The following is an 18,559-nucleotide window of genomic DNA, read 5'->3' on the forward strand; positions in this document are numbered from 1 at the left end:
CTTTTTTCAAAAAAAATTTATTTATTTATTGGCCGCATCCTGCGGCTTGAGGCATCTTAGTTCCCGGACCAGGAACTGAACTCAGGCATGGAGTCCTAACCACTGGACTGCCAGGGAACTCCCTACTCTGATTATTGGTGTCATTCCAATGTGAAGACATCAAGGTAAATAGCCTCCCAACTAAAGCCTTTCAGCATGGATTTTACTAACTAGCAACAACAAGCTTTTTGACTTGTAGGGATTCGTATCTAGCTCTCCAAAACAGGTTTGTTTTGTAGACCAACTATTTGTCAATCAGGTCTTTGCATCTATAAATTTATATGCTGCTATCGGTGTCCAAGATGTTTTCATTTTTGAACATTCCCGAAGCACATTCCAATGTTAACTTATCATCATAAGTTAAGGCTCCCTTGCTCAGGGAGAATGGTTTTAAAGCATAAAGTTGTGAAATCACAGTTGGATTCCAAATAGTTACATGTTTAGGAAGGAAACAGAATGTCCCATTTAATTTGCCCCTTCCTGGTGACATGTTGAATTCCAAAGCAGTCTTATTTCAAAAAATGAGTCATTGTTTTGCTGTATGAGTTTTTGTCACAACTGTCTCCATAGTGTTTTCTTTTCCAGAATATCATATAGTTGGAATCATGCAATATGTAGCCTTTTCGGGCTGACTTCTTCACTTAGTGCTGCATTTAAGGTTCCTCAATGTCTTTTCATGGCTTGATAGCTCATTTCTTCTTAGCACTGAATAATATTCCATTATCCAGAGGTACCGCAGTTTATCCATTCCCCTACTCAAGGACATCTTGGTTGCTTCCAAGTTTTGCCAATTATGAATAAAGTTGTGTACACGCCCATGTACAGGTTTTTAAAATGGCAACATGGTGACATACATTTCTTTTTTTCTTCCTTTCTTTCAAGTGTTCTAGCTTTATTGAGACATAATAGACATACAACATTGTGTAAGTTTAAGGTGTGCAACATGATTTAATACACATATATATTGCAAAATGATTACCACAATAAGTTAGTTAACACCTCCATCACCTCACATAGTTACCTGTGTGTGTGTGTATGTGGTGAGAACATTTAAGATCTACTCTCTTAGCAACTTTCAAGTATACAGTACAGTATTGTTAACTATAGTCACCATGCTGTATGTTACATCCCCAGAACATATTCATCTTGTATCTGGAAGTTTGTACCCTTTGGCCAACATCTCTCCATTTCCCCCACCCCTCAGTCCTGGCAACCACCATTCTACTCTCTGTGAGTTCCATGTTTTTAGGTTCCACATATAAATCATGTGATCATGCAGTATTTGTCTTTCTCTGTCTGACTCTTTCACTTACCATAATACCCTCAAGGTCCATCCATGTTTTCTCAAATGGCAGGATTTCCTTCTTTTTTTATGGCTGAGTAATGTGTATGTATATATCACATTTTACTGATATATGTATTTGTAATATATATGTTTTATAAATATATACAGATATATTTATAATATGTATATATCTCACATTTTCTTTATCCATATATTGGTCAATGAACACTTTGGTTGTTTCCATGTCTTGCCTATTGTGAATAATGCTGCAATGCACATGGGAGTGCAGATATCTCTATGAGATACTGATTTCATTTCCTTAGAGATAGTGATTTCTTTTGCTTTGGATGTATACCCAGAAGTATGATTGCTGGATCATATGGTAGCTCTATTTTTAATTCTTTGAGGAAACTCCATGCTGTTTTCCATAGTGGCTGCACCAGTTTACATTCCCACCAATAGTGCACAATCTTCTCCACATCCTCACCAGCCTTTGATATCTCTTGTCTTTTTTTTTTTTTTTTCCCGGTACGCGGGCCTCTCACTGTTGTGGCCTCTCCCGTTGCGGAGCACAGGCTCCAGACGTGCAGGCTCAGCGGCCATGGCTCACGGGCCCAGCCGCTCCACGGCATGTGGGATCTTCCCGGACCGGGGCACGAACCCGCGTCCCCTATCGGCAGGCGGACGCTCAACCACTGCGCCAGCAGGGAAGCCCCTCTCTTGTCTTTTTGGTAATAGCCATTCTAGGGGTGAGGTTATAACTCATTATGGTTTTTTTATGCATTTTATGCATTTCGTTGATAGTTAGATGTTGAACACCTTTTCATGTACCTGTTGGCCATTTATATGACTTTGCAAAAATGTCTATTCAGGTCTTCAGCTCATTTTTTTTTTAAGATGCTAGTTATTTTTTTAAAATTAATTAATTAATTTTTGGCTGCATTGGATCTTCGTTGCTGCTCACGGGCTTTCTCTAGTTGCAGCAAGCGGGGGTGACTCTTTGTTGCAGTGCACAGACTTCTCATTGCGGTGGCTTGTCTTGTTGCGGAACACGGGCTCTAGGCGCACAGGCTTCAGTAGTTGTGGCACGCAGGCTCAGTAGTTGTGGCTCACAGGCTCAGTAGTTGTGGCTCACGGGCTCTAGAGCACAGGCTCAGTAGTTGTGGCGCACGGGCTTAGTTGCTCCGCGTCATGTGGGATCTTCCCCAACCAGGGCTCAAACCCATGTGCCCTGCATTGGCAGGCAGATTCTTAACCACTGCGCCACCAGGGAAGTCCTATTTTTTTTTCTGTTGTTTTTCTAATCTCTATTTCATTTATTTCTCCTCTGATCTTTGTTATTTCCTTCCTTCTGCTGACTTTGCATTTAGTTTGTTCTTCTTTTTCTAATTCCTTGAGGTGAAAAGTTAGGTCATTTATTTGAGATTTTTAAAAAATGTAGGCACTTATAGCTATATTAGTGCCTGACATTAAGCTTTTGATTGTCAAGGCATCCATTTCAAAAGACATCCATCTTGAATAAACATCTTGGCAGCTGTATGGTACAACTACTAGCAAAATAATCAGATAAGGAATTAGGCCACCCCCTTCCCATGAAGGTCCCTCTTTCAGAAAGCCCTGGGTAACCTGGATAACTGACCATTTGAGTGATCCTGCTTCTCCCTTCCTATGCCCTAATTCCTGCTCTTAAGCTTTATTTATTTATTGGCTGCACTGTGCGGCATGTGGGATTTTAGTTCACCCGACCAGGGATCCAATCTGTGCCCCTTGCTGTGGAAGTGCAGAGTCTTAACCACTGGACAGCCAGGAAAGCCCCTCTTTTTTTTTTTTTAACATCTTTATTGGAGTGTAATTGCTCTACAATGGTGTGTTAGTTTCTGCTGTATAACAAAGTGAATCAGCTATACATATACATATATCCCCATATCTCCTCCCCCTTGTGTCTCCCTCCCACCCTCCCTATCCCACCCCTCTAGGTGGACACAAAGCACAGAGCTGATCTCCCTGTGCTATGTGGCTGCTTCCCACTAGCTATCTATTTTACATTTGGTAGTGTGTATATGTCCATGCCACGCTCTCACTTCGTCCCAGTTTACCCTTCCCCCTCCTCGTGTCCTCAAGTCCATTCTCTATGTCTGCGTCTTTATTCTTTCCTGCCCCCAGCTTCTTCAGAACCATTTTTTTTTTTTAGAAGGAATGTCTCTCTTAAGCTTTATAGTAACCAATAACATGAACCTACAAAACTCTAAGACACACCAGTTTTGGATCCTAATAAAGACAGAGTCCTAGGTCTTTTCTCTCTCTCTCTCTCTTTCTTTCTTTCTACCTCTGAACTCACTGTGTAGCCCTGGGGTATGCTGTGTGTGCTCCAGGACCTGTGAGTAATAAATCTTGTTCCTCAAATTCCCTGACGGTTTTTTCCTGCAATCATAATAAGAACCAAGGGCTGCTCCAGCCACAACATTGGCTGGAGAAATGTGTGTGTGGCTCACTAAGGGTAATATGGGCCAGGGTGAGTGCCTCAGGTGTACCTAGCTGATAGCATCACTATCGGTAGGCTGGGACCAACACAACACAATGTAAACTTCTTTCTTAGCACTGCTTTTGCAACATCCTATAAGTTTTGGTATGTTGTGTTTCCATTTTTGTTTGTTTCAAGATTTAAAAAATTTTCCTTTTTTATTTCTTCTTTGACCTATTGGTTATTCAGGAGTGTGTTGTTGAGTTTCCCATATTTGTGAATTTCCAGTTTTTCTCTTGCTATTGATTTCTACTTTCATATCATTGTGTTCAGAAATAATACTTGGTGTGATTTCACTCTTTTTAAAACTTGCTAAGATTTGTTTTGTGGTGTAACGTATGATCTATCCTGGAGAATGTTTCATGAGGGTTTGAGGAGAATGTGTATTCTGCTGCTCTTGCATGGAAAGTACTGTATATGTCTTTTAGGTCTATTTGGCCTAAAGTATAATTCAAGTCATGGTTATGCAACCAATTTTGATGTGCAGGTTTTTTCCCCAGCACCAAGTGTTTCTCTGACACCAGCTGTGTGTACTACAATTCAACTCAGTTCTGACACTGTCTACCTGGAGATAGCATCAGATCCCACAGGATAAGGGCTTGGTCTTATAAGGCTGCCCACCTCCCACTTCAAATGCCAATCAAAAGTCTAGTTTGTTACCTGTGCTTCTGATTGATCAGCTATAGATCAGAGGTTCCTATGATTCCCCTCCTCAGGTTCAGTTAATTTTCTAGGGTGGCTCACAGAACTCAGAGAAACATTTAAATTAGTAGATTACCAGCTTATTATAAAAGGATATAACTAAAGAACAGCCAGATGGAAGAGACGCACAGGTAAGTTATGGGGAAAGGGCTTGGAGTTTCCGTGCCCTCTCCCAGTTTGCCACTCTCTCAGCACTTCCAAATGTTCACCAACCTGGAAGCTCTCCAAACCCATCCTTTTGAGTTTTGATGGAGGCTTCATTACATAGGAATGATTCATTAAATCATTGGCTGTTGGTGATCAATTCAACTTCCAGCTCCTCTCCCTTCCCTTGAGGTTAAGGAGGATGGGACTGAAAGTTCCAACCCTCCAATAACATGGTTGGTTCCCCTGGCAACCATCCCTCATCCTTAGGTGTGGTCAAGAAGTCACCTCATTAACAGACTCAGGTGTGGTTGAATGGGTTTTTTTAATGAATATTAACACACCTTTATGGCTCTTACAACTTAGAAAATTCCAAGGATTTTAGGAGCTCTGTGCCAGAAATAAGACAAAGGCCAACTTTACATTTCTTATTATAAAACACAATATCACAAAGTCCAGTGTTTCCTTATTGATTTTCTGTCTGGCTGATCTGTCCATTGTGAAAGTGGGGGTGTTGAAGTCCCCTACTGTTACTGAATTGTCTATTTTTTCCTTCAGATCTGTTAGTATTTGTTTTAATATTTATTAAACATTTAATATTTACTTAATATTTATGTGTTCCAATGTTGGGTGCATATATATTTACAGGTTTTATATCCTCTTGATAAATTGACCCCTTTATCATTATACAATGGCCTTCTTTGTCTCTTGTTACATTATTTGACTTAAAGGCTATTTTGTCTGATATAAGTGTAGCTACCCCTACTCACTTTTGGTCTCCATTTGCATGGAATATCTTGTCTCATCCCTTCACTTTGGGCCTATGTGTGTTCTTAAAGCTAAAGTGAGTCTCTTGTAGGAAGCATATAGTTTGAATCTTTTTTTTTTTTTTTTTTTTTGCAGTACGCGGGCCTCTCACTGTTGTGGCCTCTCCCGTCGCGGAGCACAGGCTCCGGACGCGCCGGCTCGGCGGCCATGGCTCACGGGCTCAGCCGCTCCGCGGCATGTGGGATCTTCCCGGACCGGGGCACGAACCCGCGTCCCCTGCATCGGCAGGCGGACTCCCAACCACTGCGCCACCAGGGAAGCCCTGAATCTTTTTTTTTTTTTAATTCATACTACCACTCTATGTCTTTTGATTGGAGAATTTAATCCATTTGTATTTAAAGTAATTATTGATAGGTGATGCCATCAATATGGCCTTACTAATGTCATTTTTTTTTTAAACAAGCAAAAGCAAGTTTATTTGGGAATAGCCATTGGAATTGCAATTCAGGAAATGCAAGCCACGGCAGACCATAGACTAATGCTGTCTTAATAATTGTTTTCTGGCTATTTGTAGTTTTTTCCCCTCTATTGCTGTTTTCCTATGTGAATTGATGATTTTCTGTAGTAGTGTGCTTTGATTCCCTTCTCTTTATCTTGTGTGTATCTACTATAGGTTTTGTTTTATGTTTACCCTGTGGCTTCCTTGAAACATCTTACGTAACAGTCTATTTTAAGCTGATAACAACTTAACTTTGATTACAAACAAAAGATCTACCCTTTACTCTCCTCCATTTTATGTTTTTGGTGTCACAATTTACATCTCTTTATATTGTGTATCCATTAATAACTTATTGTAGCAGTAGCTAGCTATTTCTTAGTACTTTTTTTCTTTAACCTTCATATTAGGGTTAAGTGGTTGACACACCATCACATTACAGTTTTAGAGTATTCTGAATAAGACTATATACTTACCTTTATTGGTGTATTTTATATTTTCATGTGTTTTTATATTACTAATTAGCATCCTTTTGTTTCAGCTTGAAGAACTCATTTCAGAACTTTTGGTTAGAAAGGTCTAGTGCTCTGAACTCCTTCAGCTTTTCTTTGTTTGGGGAAGTCTTTATTTAGCTTTCATTTTTGAAGGACGACTTTTCTGGGCAAAATATTCTTGTTAGCAGTGTTTTTTTTCAGTGCTTTGAATGTATCATACCGTTTTATCCTGGCCTGCAAGGTTTCTACTGAGAAATCTGCTGATAGCCTAGGCAGTGGATAAGTTACCTTGTATGAGAGAAAATTCTTTTTCTGCTTTTTTCTTTTTATTTATTTTTGGCTGCGTTGGGTCTTCATTGCTGTGCGCCAGCTTTCTCTAGTTGCGGCGAGCAGCGGCTACTCTTCGTTGCGGTGCACGGGCTTCTTATTGCGGTGGCTTCTCTTGTTGTGGAGCACGGGTTCTAGAGCACAGGCTCAGTAGTTGTGGCGCACGGGCTCAGTAGCAGTGGCTCGTGGGCTCTAGAGCGCAGGATCAGTAGCTGTGGCACACGGGCTTAGTTGCTCTGCGGCATGGGGGATCTTCCCGGACCAGGGCTCAAACCCGTGTCCCCTGCATTTGCAGGTGGATTCTTAACCACTGCGCCACCAGGGAAGCCCTGTTACATTGTTTTTGATCTTGTGACAGAATTTCAATCTAAAATAGAAACAGAGGATATAAAGTGGAGAATCTCACACACATGCCCTCAGGAAGACAAAACTTAAGGACTAAGAGACTGATTTCCAGTAAAATTCCTGATTTACACAAAATGATAGCATTGGAATTTTCTCAGATGATGTAGGATTGATCAGAGGTTGTCTCATATTGACTTTGGAAAGTTTTGTCAGAGGCATGAATGGGAGATGACCCAGGAGATGTCAAGGTTGATCTCACAAAGTGGGCTAAATTAAGCTTTGTTTGTGTGACTGGATTGATTTTGTCTGCTTAGGAAATTTTCCTAAGGCTGGTGGTCTCTGGTTTTTATTTTAACTGACTAACTGAACTGTCCTCTCTTTACCTTCCCTGCCCATAAATACAACCTGCCAAACCCTGAATGGACTTGCCTGTAGCTTGCTACAGTTTGCTTGTCCTGAATTGCAGTTCCTCTAACTATTCCTGAATAAACTCGTCTTTTGGAACTTGCCTCAGTTTACCTCTTTGTTTAGGTCAACAATCTCTAGCACTTACCTTTGGTTCTATCTTAGTATTTCCATCTCTCTGCTTGCATTGACCGTCTTGCATGTTGTTGTTGACTGAAAAAAAATGCACAACCTAAAAGTTGAGAATTATGTTTCGTTCAGCAGACATACTAAGGACTTAAGCCCAGGAGACAGCCTTTCAGAAAGCTCTGAGGGACTGTTCTGAAGAGGTAAGGAGGAGCCAGGATATGTAGGAGTTTTTGCAAAAAAAAAATCCCATGTAGTCGGAACATCAAAAGATTACTCTTGTTTCTGTAAATCTAACACCTCTCTAAAAAAATAAAGTCTATTAATTTAAAAAAGATTACTGTTAATTAAAGAAAAGCAGACATTTCAAGTTAATGAATTTAGTGCTTTTGTATATGGGAAGGTACAAGAGTCTGGGATTATTAAAATTATTCCTTTGAATAATTAACTATCTATGGCCACCTTAACTATCTATGGCCAGTATCCTGTTTTTCTCGATCCTGAATCCCACCGTTGGAGATGGCTGCAGAGGCTGAAGCCTTGATGGCCTCAGCATCCTTTGTTTACTGAAATGGCAGGCGACATTCTTTGTCCACACTATTTTATCTATCAAAGCCCTTACTGCTGCACGGGCTTCCCTGGTGGCGCAGTGGTTGAGAGTCCGCCTGCCGATGAAGGGGACGCGGGTTCGTGCCCCGGTCCGGGAAGATCCCACATGCCGCGGAGCGGCTAGGCCCGTGAGCCATGGCCGCTGAGCCTGCGCGTCCAGAGCCTGTTGCTCCACAACGGGAGAGGCCACAACAGTGAGAGGCCCGCGTACCGCAAAAAAAAAAAAAAAAGAGTAAAAAAAAGCCCTTACTGCATTTATCATGGCTGTTTTAAGTTCCTGGTCTGACAATTCCCACATTCTTGTCATGTCTGGTTCTGATACTTGCTCTGTCTCTTCCAACTGTGTTTTTTGCTTTTTAGTATATCTTGTAATTTTTTCTTTTCTTTTCTTTTTTTTTTTTTGTCTGAGTCCACTCGGCCTGAGGGATCTTTGTTCAGGACCAGAGATCAAACCCGTACCCCCTGCAGTGGAAGCACAGAGTCTTAACGACTGGACCACCAGGGAAGTCCCTCTTGTAATTTTTTCTTAGCCAGACATAATGTACTGGGTAAAAGGGACTATGGTAAATAGGGCTTTAGTCATGTGGTGGTGAGATGTGGGGGGATGGGGAAGTATTTTATGGAGCTGAGAGTAGGTCTCAGTGTTTTAGTGAGCCTGAGCCTCTAGACTGTGAACTCCCTTAGGTGGGAGATAATGGCTAGAGCTGACTGGAGCTGGGTATTTCCCTTTACCCAGGTCAGTTAGACTGCTAATAACCCAGCAGGTTAGGCTCTGGTCAACTAGTTTCCCCTGATGGCAGGATTTGTGAAGAACAGAGTGCTCTGGCATTTATCAAATGGTTCCTTTTCCCTTCTCGCTGCCAGAAGCACAAGGAGATTTTTCTGATATTTTCTATCAAGCTTCTGGAAGTGAATCTCAAAAAATTGTGGAGGCTCCTCTATGACTGGGTCTTCTTGGAGTTTTAAATTGTCACACTTGTCCACACTGAGCCTCCAGCAACTCATTAATTACAGTTCAGGTTTTCCTATTTTGGCACTGGTTCCTGCAGCAGTTTCTGCTGATGAGTCTCTGCTCTGATAAGCTGTGACTCCCTGTATTTACTTGTTTGTCTCCCCAGTCTTGGGGGCAGTGGTTTGTCCTTCCGGATCCTAGAAGAGTTGTTGACGTTTCAGTCTGTTCATCTTTTTATTTGTTAGGACAGAGTGGTGACTTCCAAACTTACATGCAGAAACTGGAAAACCCAACGACAGCTTTATTAAGACATATTTCACATACTGTACAATTCCCCATTTAAAGTGACGAATCGATGGTTTTAGTACATTCATAGATGTGTGCAACCATCACTGCTTAGTGTAATGATTTCAAGGCTCACTTACATTGTAGCATGAATCAGTACTTCATTCCTTTTTATGGCTGAATAATATTCCATTGTATGGATGGACTGCATTTAGTTTTTCCATTCATTAGTTGATGGACAGTTGGGCTGTTTTCATCTTTTGGCTATTATGAATGATAATTGTCCTTAGTTTCAGCTGTGGGCAGACCCAGGATACCCTCCTAGAGCCTCCCTGGTTGGGAGGGTGACCTAGAAAAATTTTTGTCTGACACAGGGCTGGAGATGAACCCAGAATGCCCTTCACCAGTTTCCCTCTTTAAAAACCTTTCTGGGAGATTCTCCACATATTCAGGCCCCATGCAAGACTATGGCCAGGCCTGGGACTCCCTTCTTAGGCTTTCCTGCATAACCTGGGCCAGTCCTAGCCTCCAGTGGGAGACTTAGAAAAATTTTGGGGAAGCCTATCCAGCAATTGGGCCCCACCTGCACTGCCACTAAGCCCAGGGCACCTTCCCAGGTTATCACAGGCTGGCCTGTGCTGGCTGCTGCTACTGGAGGGGGACTTAGAAATATTTTTTGGTGGCTCCTTTGACTATCAGCGTCCATGTAGGACTGCAGCTGTGCCCAGGCGACTTCTCCACGACCCTTTGAGTGTGGCTGCATGTTCATTTTCACAATTACAGTTACGGTCGTTTTCATTTGTTCTAATTTGATGTTAGTTTTGCATGATTGTGTGACTCTTCCTTTTCACAAATAATACATTGGTTCATCTTCATTTGTTCTAAGTCTCTAAGTCAAAATAATATTTTAGTTTTGTGGGCTCTTTATAACTCGGAGCATGTGTGATGCATAATTTCATGGGTCAACCTGGCTAGGCTACGATACCTAGATATTTGGTCAAACACTAGTTTAGACGTTGCTGTGAAGATATTTTTTAGATGTAATTAACATTTAGATCAGTGGACTTCAAGTAAAGTAGACTATCCTCCATAATGTGAGTGGGCCGCATCCAATCAGTTGAAGGACTTAAGAGAAAAAAGACTGACCTCCCCCAGGGAAGAAGGAATTCTGTCTCCAGACTGCCTTTGGACTCAAGCTACAACATCAACTCTTCCCTGAGTCTTCCACCTGCCAGACTGCCCTGCAGATTTTGTACCTGTCAACCTCCACAATCATGTGGACTAATACCTCAACATCAGTCAATCTCTCTCTCTCTCTGTTTGTATGTATGTATGTATCGTCTGTGTAGATAGGTATGGATCTATCTTTACACGCATACATCTTATTGGCTTTCTTTCTCAAGAGAAGTCTAATACAGCACATTTTCTCAATGCATTGATTCTTCTTCATTTATTCTAAGCTGAAATAACACAATATTTTTTTTTTGCACTATGTGACTCTGAGCTTGTTTCAGTGTTGCTTAGCTGCACTGTGATTTGCTTTAACCTGAAAGGAGAACTTTGTTTGGAGAGCACTGTTTAACTTAGCACATTTCCACAAAAAATGCCTTGATCTTTGTGTGCTTAACTTGAAATAAGGTGTTACTCCTCAGAATGTGACTGTGAGCTAGTTTCTACAAATTCTACTGGAATAAAGTGTGTAATTTTTTTCTTTTAACCATTGACAGCATTCAAACTCCCCTGTCCCCTTCTGCCTCACACATGTGCTTGCTGATCACGTAAACTGGCATGGTTTAATGGATATATTACTTTGCCAAGCACCCTGTAATGAATGGGCTGAATGGTGCTCTCCCTGTACTTCCACTAAGAGATATGTCCAAGTCCCAATCCCTGGAACCTGTGAATGTGACCTTATTTGGAAAAAGGGTCTTTGCAGATGTAATTAACACAAGGATCTTGAGATGAGATCACCTTGGATTTAGGGTAGGCCCTAAATCCAATGACAAGTATTAGAGATACACAGAGAAGAGAAGAGGATTAGGCCATGTAAAGATGGAGGCAGAGTGATGCAGCCACAAGCCAAGGAATGCCAGTGAATACCAGAAGCTGGAAGAAACAAGGAAGGATTTTCCCTCGGAGCCTGTGTACGGAGCACAGGCCTGTTGACAGCTTGGTTTCAGACTTCTGGCCTCCAGAACTGTGAAAGACTAAAGTTCTGTTCTTTTAAGCCACACAGTTTGTGGTAATTTTTTTTTCTTTTTATAAATTTATTTATTTATTTTTGGCTGTGTTGGGTCTTTGTTGCTGCGCGCGGGCTTTCTCTAGTTGCGGCAAGCGGGGGCGACTCTTTGTTGTGGTGAGTGGACTTCTCATTACGGTGGCTTCTGTTGTTGTGGAGCATGGGCTCTAGGCACACGGGCTTCAGTAGTTGTGGCATGCAGGCTCAGTAGTTGTGGCGCACGGGCTTAGTTGCTCCGTGGCATGTGGGATCTTCCCAGACCAGGGCTCGAACCTGTGTCCCCTGCATTGGCAGGCAGATTCTTAAACACTGCACCACGAGGGAAGTCCCTGTTTTTTTTTTTTTAAATATGCTTGGCTCCTTATTTATTTATTTTAAAAATATTTATTTATTTATTTGGTTGTGTTGAGTCTTAGTTGTGGCAGGCAGGCTCCTTAGTTGTGGCTCACCACCTGCTTAGTTGTGGCTCACCAGCTGCTTAGTTGTGGCTCACCAGCTGCTTAGTTGCAGCTTACCGGCTGCTTAGTTGCCACTCACCAGCTCTTAGTTGTGGCACGTGGGCTCCTTAGTTGCGGCAGGTGGGCTCCTTTAGTGGTGGCTCAAGGGCTCCCTAGTTGTGGCTTGCCGGCTCCTTAGTTGTGGCACATGGACTCCTTAGTTGTGGCAGGCAGGCTCCTTTAGTTGCGGTGTGAGGACTTCTTAGTTGCAGCTTGCTGGCTCCTAGTTGCGGCTCACTGGCTCCTTAGTTGTGGCACACAGGCTCCTTAGTTGTGGCACACAAACTCTCAGTTGTGGCACACATGTGGGATCTAGTCCCCTGACCAGGATCAAACCTTGGCCCCCTGCATTGGGAGCATGGAGTCTTAACCACTGTGCCACCAGGGAAGTTCCAGTTTGTGGTACTTTGTGATGGCAGCCATCCATCCAGTATATATATATATACTGGCTCCTTCCTTACCTCTTTGGAGCAGTTTACTCAGAGCTATTGAGTGGCTGTCTCCTGGGTTATAGTCATCAGTCTCAGTCCTATAGAAATTACTCAGTAATTTAAGTCCTGAATAAAACTTAAACGCACAAGTCTCCTATTGTGCATTTCTCCTGAAGTTGATATGACCTGGACAGCATCATATGGTCTCTAATTACAGGGCTGCATGGCCCCCTTCAACTGGTTCAGCAGCCACCATTAAAGAGGTGCTAGATGGCAAGAAGTGCTGCTTGTTCATGGGGTGCACACCAACACCCAGGGCTTTGCATTTCAAGGCAACAAACACTACTACTGAGGTCATCTCAGCTTTTTAGGATTTTTAAGGCTACCCACCTTCCCCACCACCACAGGAATGTTGTGGTGCCCACTTGCTGGAGGTGCCCCTGAAAACATTTTCAAGTCTCTCTCCAATAGCCCTGAGAGGCCACACCAGACTTGGCTGCAGTAAATTCCCCATGGGCTCCAGGTCATACGTTGACCACCCCCACTCCTGGGAGTTGATTGCAGTTATGTCCCTCCTTAGGACTTTCAAGACAATCAGTGCCCTATAATAGATGCCTCTGATGGATGCTCTCTGCTTGGTGCCTCCAATGGATGCAGTGACTCTGTGCTCTCCTGGGCAGGGCCTAGGATGCCCCAGAGTACGTGGACATTGGGGCTGCTCTTCCTGCTATGCCTGAGGGCCGCATGCACCCCCTCCCACCACCCTATCCCTGCTTCTGCTCTCTCTGACGTGGCTTCAGTGAGTTAGAGTCATCCCTGACCCTTTGTGTCTCCTGTGCTCAGCCCTCCCTGGGGCAGGGGGATCACCCTGTTGTCACCTGCACTGCCCTTCACGGCCCTGGGAGCTCCAGGCCATCCATCAGGCGCCCCCACCCAGGGTCTTTCTTGCTCTCAGATCCCCGCTGTGTGGTGTGTGAGAGGAGGGCCCCACCCTGACAAGTGGCAGCAGGACCTCGAGAGCATGTTGCACTGTGAGAGGGGCTGAGGAGAGCACTGCGAGGTCACTGTATCAGTCTGGACAGTGAATGGTCCTCTTGGGCTGAGCTAAGGTGCTCGCCGGCTTAGAGTCCTGATGCTGCTTGGAGTGAATATTTGCACCCCAAATTTCCAAGGGAGGCCAGGAGAGGGACCAGGCATGAGTCATATTTGTTGTTGTCCATGACATTCCTGCAGCTGCCGCATAAGACAACTCCCGAAGCCTGCATGAAGCATGGGGGGTTTGGCCTAGCTTGATGGATACAGCACATTTCATGTTTTGATGCCAGGAATTGCCTGACTTCCCCTACACTCTCTTCCCCCACCTCATCCCCCAAACTGGGCCCACCCAGGACTGCTTGGGACTTGGGTTCCCTCCGTGGCTGCCCTAGCCTGTTCCCTGCAACCAGAGTGGAACTTTGAAAGATTTTGGGGAGTACCTCCTAAAATTGGGCACAATGCAGGCCTGAAACAGGGCTGGAAACAACCTCCCTGGCTGCCCTGTCCAAACCAGGCTGGTTCCTGGCACAGGAACGGGGTTTAGGGATATTCTGTGGGAGAACTTCCAATGATGGGCCCTATATGAGACTATAGCTGGGCCAGGAATGCCCTCTCTAGACCTCCCAAGCTGGCCTGAGCCAGGTCCCTTCACTGGAGGGAGACTTTGAATGTTTCTGGGAGGTTCATCTGATGCCCAGTGCGCAAGCAGTAGGTGGCCAAGCTCAGGACACTTTCCTGCCTCCTGACTGGGCAGGGCCAGGTCCCTCCTTCAGAATGGGATTTAGGAAGATTTTTTGGTATTGCCTCCTACTGCTAGGACCTGTGTGGGGCTGTGGCTGGAGCCAGAGGCACCCTCCTGGATTTCCCTCACTGGTTTGAGCTGATCCTCACTGTGGAAGGAGACGAAATATTTTGAGAGGTTTATCTGGTGACTGGGCCCCCACGGGACACTTCTTGGGCCTCAGTGTCTGGTTTGGGCTGGTCCAGGTCTCAGGAGAGAGACGTAGAAGACTTTTCAGGAGGTGTTCCCAATGACCAGGGGCCATGGGGAACAAAGGCTCGGCTCTGGGCACATTCCTGGGCTCCTGGCCTGTGCTGATGTGCCCATTCTAGAGGTATGGAAGTAATCAAAGACCACCCAAATGAGAACAACAGAGGCTGCTTATTCAGAGCTTGCTAGAGCCAGGGGGTCAGCTGCCACTGCTGCATTTGGCAGAGACTCAAAGGCAGGCAGTGGAGAGGGAGAATTTTATTGTGGAGAAGGGAAGACTCAGGTGTGCCCATTGGAGGCTGTTGGTTTGAGGAAGCCAGGGGTGGCTGATGACAAGCAGGTGTCCTATGCGATTGGTTGGGGGGCATATTTGGCTCTTGGGGGGCAAATATTAGGGAAGCTGCAGTCATCAACCAAGTCTTGACTCTCTGGACCAATTGCTGCAGAGTTTGTAAGTCAGAGATCCCTTGTCATGTATGGTCTGGACTTTATCCTTTTTTTTTTTTTTTAAAGATTTAATTTTATTTATTTTTGGCTGTGTGGGGTCTTTGTTGCTGCGCATGGGCTTTCTCTAGTCGTGGTGAGTGGTGGCTACTCTTCATTGTGGTGCACGGGCTTCTCATTGCGGTGGCTTCTCTTGTTGTGGAGTACGGGCTCTAGGCTCGCGGGCTTCAGAAGCTGCAGCATGTGGGCTGAGTAGTTGTGGCACGCGGGCTCTAGAGCGCAGGCTCAGTAGTTTTGGTGCGTGGGCTTAGTTGCTCTGCAGCATGTGGAATCTTCCCGGACCAGGGATCGAACCTGTGTCCCCTGCATTGGCAGGTGGATTCTTATCCACTGCGTCACCAGGGAAGTCCCTGGCCTTTATCCTTTTGTACAGTCCACCTTTCAAGAGTGATTTGAAAATCTTTTGGGAGGCATATCTAACAATTAGGACCTGCCTGGGACTTTGGTCAGGCCCAAGGCCTTCTCCCCAGACCTCTGTGACTGGCTGGTCCTCACCATGAAAGGGGGATTGAAAGGCATTTCTGTGAGATGAACGTGATGAAAGGTGCTCATGTGGGGTCCCATATTGGCACAGGATGCCGCCCTGGATGGCTCTGGATAGTTGCCTCCTCTGGAGGGAGACAGAAAAATTTGTGTGTGTGGGGTGCTTATTCAACAACTGGGCCCCATGTGGGATGCTGCCAGGCCCTGGGCACCTTCTCAGGGCATTCTCCCCATCCCAAGTCAGTGCCCTTCCTCTGGAGGGGGAATTGAAAATGTTTTGAAAAATATTTATTTATTTATTCAAAAATACACATAACATAAAATTTATAATCCTAATAATTTTAAAGTGTACAGTTCAGTGGTGTTAAGTATATGAAACAGGGCAATAGTTCTGCCTATGAGAGCTCTGGAATCCATAATTAACTGAGACTTGACCTGTGACTTACACCCTGATCCATGACAGCATATGTACAAAGACTGATTTTGCTGAGAAGGCTGAAAAAAATACTACTGTAATTTAACTGATTTATTTTGTAAGAATCTTTACTTATAGTGAACCACATTTTGGTGTAATACTGGTATAGTTAATAAGATAAATTTGATTTTACTATTAAACTGGTATCAGTGATCAAATTTATTGGGAGAATGAATTAAAACCCCCACAGGCTGTTCTTCTGAGGAAAGCTGATTGGCTAGAGAAAGAACAGATTTTGTTAATAATCAGTTAACTGTTTCATTACATCAGTCTATCAATACTTTTCATAAAGTTCATGTTTAATAATGGAAGGAGGTAAAAGAGTTGTCAATTTTTTTTTGCATCTTTATTGGAGTATAATTGCTTTAAAATGGTGTGTTAGTTTCTGCTTTATAAAAAAGTGAATCAGTTATACATATACATATGTTCCCATATCTCTTCCCTCTTGCGTCTCCCTCCCTCCCACCTCCTTATCCCACCCCTCTAGGTGGTCACAAAGCACTGAGCTGATCTCCCTATGCTATGCGGCTGCTTCCCACTAGCTATCTATTTTACGTTGGTAGTGTATATATGTCCATGCCACTCTCTCACTTTGTCCCAGCTTACCCTTCCCCCTCCCCATATCCTCAAGTCCATTCTCTAGTAGGTCTGTGTCATTATTCCTGTCTTACCCCTAGGTTCCTCATGACATTTTTTTTCCTTAAACTCCATATATACGTGTTAACATACGGTATTTGTCTTTCTCTTTCTGACTTACTTCACTCTGTATGACAGACTCTAGGTCCATCCACCTCATTACAAATAGCTCAATTTCATTTCTTTTTATGGCTGAGTAATGTTCCATTGTATATATGTGCCACATCTTCTTTATCCATTCATCCGATGATGGACACTTAGGTTGTTTCCATCTCCTGGCTATTGTAAATAGAGCTGCAATGAACATTTTGGTACATGACTCTTTTTGAATTATGGTTTTCTCAGGGTATATACCCAGTAGTGGGATTGCTGGGTCATATGGTAGTTCTATTTGTAGTTTTTTAAGGAACCTCCATACTGTTCTCCATAGTGGCTGTACCAATTCACATTCCCACCAGCAGTGCAAGAGTGTTCCTTTTCTCCACACCCTCTCCAGCATTTATTGTTTGTAGATTTTTTGATGATGGCCATTCTGACTGGTGTGAGATGATATCTCATTGTAGTTTTGATTTGCATTTCTCTAATGATTAATGATGTTGAGCATTCTTTCATGTGTTTGTTGGCAGTCTGTATATCTTCTTTGGAGAAATGTCTATTTAGGTCTTCTGCTCATTTTTGGATTGGGTTATTTTTTTGATATTGAGCTGCATGAGCTGCTTGTAAATTTTGGAGATTAATCCTTTGTCAGTTGCTTCATTTGCAAATATTTTTCTCCCATTCTGAGGGCTGTCTTTTCATCTTGTTTATGGTTTCCTTTGCTGTGCAAAAGCTTTTAAGTTTCATTAGGTCCCATTTGTTTATATTTGTTTTTATTTCCATTTCTCTAGGAGGTGGGTCAAAAAGGATCTTGCTGTGATTTATGTCATGGAGTGTTCTGCCTATGTTTTCCTCTAAGAGTTTGATAGTGTCTGGCCTTACATTTAGGTCTTTAATCCATTTTGAGTTTATTTTTGTGTATGATGTTAGGGTGTATTCTAAATTCATTCTTTTACATGTAGCTGTCCAGTTTTCACAGCACCACTTATTGAAGAGGCTGTCTTTTCTCCATTGTATATTTTTGCCTCCTTTATCAAAAATAAGGTGACCATATGTGCACGGGTTTCTCTCTGGGCTTTCTATCCTGTTCCATTGATCTATATTTACGGTTTTGTGCCAGGACCATACTGTCTTGATTATTGTAGCTTTGTAGTATAGTCTGAAGTCAGGGAGCCTGATTCTTCCAGCTCCGTTTTTCTTTCTCAAGATTGCTTTGGCTATTCGGGTTCTTTTTTATTTCCATACAAATTGTGAATTTTTTTGTTCTAGTTCTGTGAAAAATGTCATTGGTGATTTGATAGGGATTGCATGGAATCTGTAGATTGCTTTAGGTAGTATAGTCATTTTCACAATGTTGATTCTTCCAATCCAAGAACATGGTATATCTCTCCATCTGTTTGTATCATCTTTAATTTCTTTCATCAGTGTCTTATAGTGTTCTGCATACAGGTCTTTTGTCTCCTTAGATAGGTTTATTCCTAGGTATTTTATTCTTTTTGTTGCAGTGGTAAATGGGGTGTTTCCTTAATTTCTCGTTCAGATTTTTCATCATTAGTGTATAGGAATGCAAGAGATTCCTTTGCATTAATTTTGTATCCTGCTACTTTACCAAATTCATTGATTAGCTCTAGTGGTTTTCTGGTAGCATCTTTAGGATTCTCTCTATATAGTATC

The sequence above is a fragment of the Stenella coeruleoalba genome (assembly GCF_951394435.1).
Source record: "Stenella coeruleoalba genome assembly, chromosome: 3".
In the NCBI taxonomy this organism is placed as follows: Eukaryota; Metazoa; Chordata; class Mammalia; order Artiodactyla; family Delphinidae; genus Stenella; species Stenella coeruleoalba.